The following is a 6002-nucleotide window of genomic DNA, read 5'->3' on the forward strand; positions in this document are numbered from 1 at the left end:
TTTGATCTTCCATACATGTTCGGTATTTAATATTTTCTAAAGGAAGTAAGTTCCAGAGTTCAAGTTAACTGGTCTGAGCATGTTTGACTAATACTTGCTGCTGTCACTAACCATCCCCCGAACACTGCAGGAGTCCTGTGTCTAATGGAAGTCTTGTCTTTGCTTCCTCCGGGGATCAAACCTGTGACCTTTCCATAATGGGACCGTCGGGCCACCACACCTCCACGACCACCCTTACCCCTTGTCTCCCTCACTCACTCACCCAGTCGCTCGCATACTGCCTCTCTCCTAAATTGATGGCAGCTGCAGTGCATTGTGGTGCGACTGCTCTGTGTGATCCCTGGGCAGCACGGTTCAGCGGGCTCTCCCCCGGACGCTCGCTCTGCACTTCTCTGCTACAGCAGTAAGCACTCTGTCACATTCAACCGACACACACATATTTCCTGTGTACCGACACACACACACACGCACACGCACTTTTTGTGTCTCACACACACACAAACAACAAGAAAATGGCTTTTCATGGATAGATATTTTCTTGTTTTGGTGGAAGCTTACAGGTGTCACAGTCACACTCTTCTGTGTTTGTGTGAGTTTGAACTATTTTCTCACAAAATACTGTACTAACTAAATATTTTACTGAATGCTTTTTCCCTTTTTCTCTTAAGTATATTTAAGATTGGACTTCCAGTGTCCATTTTTACTGAGATACAACATCCCATCTGTCACATGGAACAGGATTCACAGAAAATTCAGATTGGCTATTTCATAGCATCAACCCAGCAAATTAGATTTTCACCAGGAGCTCCTGAATGTTGGTGGGACTATGGAGAAACTCTTACCCATATCCTCTGGCTGTATGTGTATATATATATACATACATACATATATACATACATTTATATTTTTAATTTTTACATTTTTCCTTTAGACGAGAGACCTGGCCATTATAGCAGCCATACAAACACACACAAGTTTGCTACATGTCTCATTTACCACACATTCTTTATGATGCCCTTAAAGATTTCAATGGATATAAGTTCATATATATTTATATATATATGGATGAGACATGAATTAAGACTATAGAACTTCAAGCTTAAGCAACAGTGTATTTGGAAGTGTATGTATTAAAATCTTTGTGTTGATGCTGGATGGAGCGTGCATTGATTCCAACAGGCCTTTCCGCTCAACATCAGACTTGCGCAACCAATCGACAGTCAGCTGGAGGCCGGACCTGTGATTGCTGAATGATTGCCCAGGACTCATCTGCCTCAGTTCCACCTGGAGCAGTGATCAAAAGGATGCTGAGTCAATACACGAGTCAATACTATGGATTGACTAACTGGACAATTGACCCGCTGATAACTCTCCCTATCCCCCGTACAAACCTCCTGGATTGCTGTGGCTCCGCACGGACTCTCAGGACAAAAGAGTCCATTTTTAGAGACAGGTCTTTTCATCACTGCTCGCCGAAGTGCTCTGCTTCTTGAATGCTTTTTTTCCCCCCTCCTTCCTTCTCTCCCTGTCTGTTTGATTGCTTCACATGTGACCTTGAGTGACGTGACACAACTTTATTTAAAATCTTATTCTCAAGTCTGTTAGTGAAGATGCATTCATTTCCTCAACCACGGACAAGCACCTTGGGAAAAGTGTTTTCATTATGTTGTCTGCTCTGTACAGTACATCATGTCCTATATTTGCTGTCTGCGCTTGCATACACAGTAAATGCAGATGCTAAAATATTTTGGCAGCTTTGTGCAAGTCTGTGTGTTGGGGGTCTGCAAATGGCTGCAAAAGACTTCTGGCAAGGTCCTTTTAGGTTTCTGCAATATCTGGGACTCGCCACATTTGGAAAAGCAGCTGCCGTTTGTACATTTGTAAAAGTTTTTGCTTCGCTTTATGTTCAGTTTCTCCTGAGCTTGACAACGCGTTCACACACACTGATGCAAACTCTTTGGCTGGTATCTGGTATCTCACAAACCTGTGGTTCTGGTGGTGTGTCGTGTTGAGCACAGAACCAACATACTCTGTTCTGACTGGACAATTGTTTTCTGACATATCTGCCACCACCAGAGGTGATTTGTTTCACAGGTACTTGTTAAAGACATGTCGCAGAGACCTGGGGAGTGTGTGACGATAAGCTTTTCTTTCATTTTGTGAAAAGTTCCTCGGAGCGGATGTAGTAAACAACCCTGCTTTATGTTTTATATTGGACTCAAGATTGTGATCGACTCTCACCTGTGTTGTTTCACACTGTGTCAAAGGATATTTACATAAAGCTGAGCCTTTCTCATCTTTCCCCTGCGGTGTATCTGAGTGCTCACTGAGTCTGTCGAGCTCAGCGGGAGTGCAGGACTGCAGAGTCACGTCTCATTCACCGCGAATAGCAGCCGTCGCTGTTCCTGATTATAGTCCGTATGTGCGAAATGTACTGTTCCTTCCAAAGTTCTTCTGAGTCACAAAGTCTTAAAGGTTCCCAAAGTCCTTACGTTTTAAATTTTCATTCCAAGTGCGGCAAAAATGTTTCGCCTTTATTTCTCCAGAGTTAAGCTAGTTTTTAGTTTCCAGTAAATTAGCTGGAAAACGTGGGAACTGTCCGACACTGTCAAAGTCGCTTTGTACGCATCTCTAACATCACCACGGCCGTTTCCCGAGCCAATCAGAGACCTGGGATGCTGTTCTTTGAATCTCATGGCTTTATTTCATCATCACCAGCATCTAGATTCCTGAGGACCCTGTCCTGTCTCCTGGATTCATATGGGCCAATGCTTAATGACGGTACTTCACAACAATCAACCGATCTTTCCTTACTGAAATAATCTTTATGATCTTCCTGATTAAACAGATAGATCCCCGTACACAGTCCCTTTGTTGATCTATTCCAGCTGTAGGTAATCTAACCATCGTTATTATGGGTATGTGCATTTATGCTGCTTTCACTTGCTGTAGCTTTGCATTGTTTTTTGCATCGCTAAGAGTACGACTCTGTGATCCACAGTTGACGTACTCTCGACTTGGTGAACTGAAACTCTTTAGCTCAGAGCGAACTTGCCGTTGTAGTGTTTCTGAGAACGCAGAGGAAGTTGGCCACATTTTCTTTCTTCTTTGGCTTTGAAATGCAACACAAAACACACACAAAATCGGAGCGAGAGGCTGTTCTTGAAATAAGAACAAGGAATGCTATTAACATCCCCATTCGCTGTCAGCCTTCGTGGCTGTTTTGTTTACAGAGGTGAAACCACCAGAACACAAAGCGTATAGCGCTGAAAACACTAAACCAAAGAGTTCCAATTGAAGGCAACTTCAGTCTCAGACTTCAATTTACACTTTGCTATATTGTCTAGTTTGTTTCTATCAGCCTCCTGTCTCAGGGACAACACAGGTTAATCCTGTTGCTTCACAGCAGGAGTGTGAACCCCTCTATGTCTGACTGCAGCCTGTATTTGTTGAGTTGGCATTTTTGATCTGAGTACTCGCACAATACTCCTGCCATTGCCCTTGACTTTTGACTGTAAATAGTTTGGATGAGTCTCACGAAGAGGGCAGATTTCCGCAGGTGGGATCAATAACTCTTCAGAACCTCTGTATTCTGTTCATCTGTTCCCATGTGAAAGCGTCAACTGACTCCGTTTGAACGTCCTTTATTTGCACTTTGGTCCAGTCCAGTCAATCACACAAATGCGAGGCCAGCACTCATTAAGCTGAAATTACAAGCCTCAGTGACGCAGACCCGGACCTGAAACCATGTCGTCCTCTTGTTGTTCTTTGGGCCGGTTGCTGTTGTTGTCGTTGTTGTTGTTGTTTTTGAACTGTGACTTACAGGGCAGATAATTTGGAGACAAACAAGGCCTCCAGTCTTTTTGTGCTCCTGCCAAAGCTGACCAAACTGCCAGCCAACCATGCCTGACTGGAGCTCTAATGAGTGTACTTGAAAGGGTCGACATCTTAGAGAAAACAAATGAGTCGGACACAAACCACACACACACACACTCACGCTTTTATAAGTTCAATTAAAAACGGAATAATTGCACGTTTTTGGGGACGGAGAGACTCATGCACCATCAAGTGATAGCCAGAAGTCATTGAGTGTGAGAGGCCCTCTGTGGCCTGAAAGGGGGTTTGTTTGCTTCTTCAAGGGGATCAAAGGCAGATGTGTTCATTATAAAAATTGATATATATATACAGTGTGTATATATATATATATATATATATATATATATATCATCTACATAGAAACCTCTATTATTAGTATTCCACTTCTCCATGATTAATGTTTCAAACTGTTATGCATTTATTATTAAAATGGCAAAATGCACAGCTTCTGTCTTAGGCTAGAATTATAGTCTTTGGTCCCCTTACACAACCTTACTGAACTCACTGAGTGCAATGTTTGTGTTGGTTTTTATGCACCTTGGAGGTCGGGGGTCCCACACACTAAGGAGCTAATTGTCAACAAGGAGACTGCAGGTCGCAACATTTCAAAAGGCACGTGCCAGGTCCGTGCACCGCTCTGCGATGCCATCACATGAAACTTTCTCTCCTGAGAGAACGATGGTGACAGTAGGTATGTTTCCGCTAACCCGCTTAATGAATGCTTAATTTGAAATTGCGAACTCAAAAAACAAAAACAAAAAAACAACAAAACAAAAACAGCAGAGCAATATTTCGCAAAATTGAAGTGGAAACACTTTTTTTCGAATTCGAGTGGAGGCGCCTGCTGTAGCATCACCCAGCTGGAGACAGCTACAACCGAGACGCAGACCGCTGGAAATCCATCCTTACAGTTCATTGGAGCTTTATTCACACAACATCACACAATAGAAACACAGACCATTGGCTATTGTGATTTCTCTGCTTTTCTAAAAACCAAAAAAACTGCAATGGAAACCCGGCTGGTGTTGTGTTGTACAGACCCTAACAGCCCTTATGATTTTGGGCTGTATGAATAAAACAGACTTGGCAAATAGAGGAAAGTTTTCTACCTGACAACTCTCTCTCTCGCGCTCTCTCTCTCTCCCTCCTTCTCTGCCACCTGCTTCGTTTTAGTGTTATTAGCAACATCATGTTGCAACCAGCGTCAACCCTTTCATTTTAATTTGCCTCATGTAGATGTCTCCTTTTGTTTGATGCCAACAATGAATGTGTGCAGGACATCGGCATTTGATTTAATTTGATCTGACTGGATTGATTGAAAGAAGGATGTAATTGGATAATTGCATGAATATTTATAGAGAGAGAGCGATGGAGAGAAGTAGAGGGAGAGAGAGAAAGAGAGAGAGAGAGAGAGAGCGAAAATGACTCATCCTTGAACTGGGTTTGAAATCGATTGTGTCAAACTGAGAGGAAAATGTGTTCTCCCTGTGGAGAGGTAAAAGGAGTAAAGGACAGCGAGGAGGCCTGAGGTGCAAGAAGAAGAAAGTGAAAGGGTTCTCCCAAAAAGAAAAACAAAAGAAAAATCACACAGGAGCTCGTTTTAAGACCTCCATTTTCTTTTTCTTATTAGACCTATTTGTCCACTTATTTCTCAGATCAACAATTCTAGAAGACTTAAAAGGTGAAGCACGGGCTGGCCTGAGAAGTCAAACACCCAATGCCACTGTCGCCCTAACACGTACTTTGAAATGCAATCCCGACAGGACTTTGAAGGCTTTGGGGGGCGATCTCGCTGTGAAATCAGCGGGTGCTTGAGTGCTCTGTGACAGATTTTCTGAGCCTTTACCACATGGTTTCTGTTTTCTGTTAGATTGCAATTATTCAGACTTTGTTTGAGGGAATTACGTATGTTCTCTGTTAAAAACAAAGCTTGGATTCAATCATCAACAAAAAAAAAAGAAGAAAAATCTGGCAAAAACACGTTTACATGCACTGCAGTGAGTCTGTTTAAGTGAGGAACAACCATGACTCGTCTTCATCCAAAACTTGGTCAAACAACATTCCTGGTTACACAGTATGACCAGGTTTTGATTAAGAAAGTGATCAGTTTTACTACGTGAGCTTCA

The sequence above is a fragment of the Seriola aureovittata genome, chromosome 20 (genome assembly GCF_021018895.1).
Source record: "Seriola aureovittata isolate HTS-2021-v1 ecotype China chromosome 20, ASM2101889v1, whole genome shotgun sequence".
NCBI classification, from domain to species: domain Eukaryota; kingdom Metazoa; phylum Chordata; class Actinopteri; order Carangiformes; family Carangidae; genus Seriola; species Seriola aureovittata.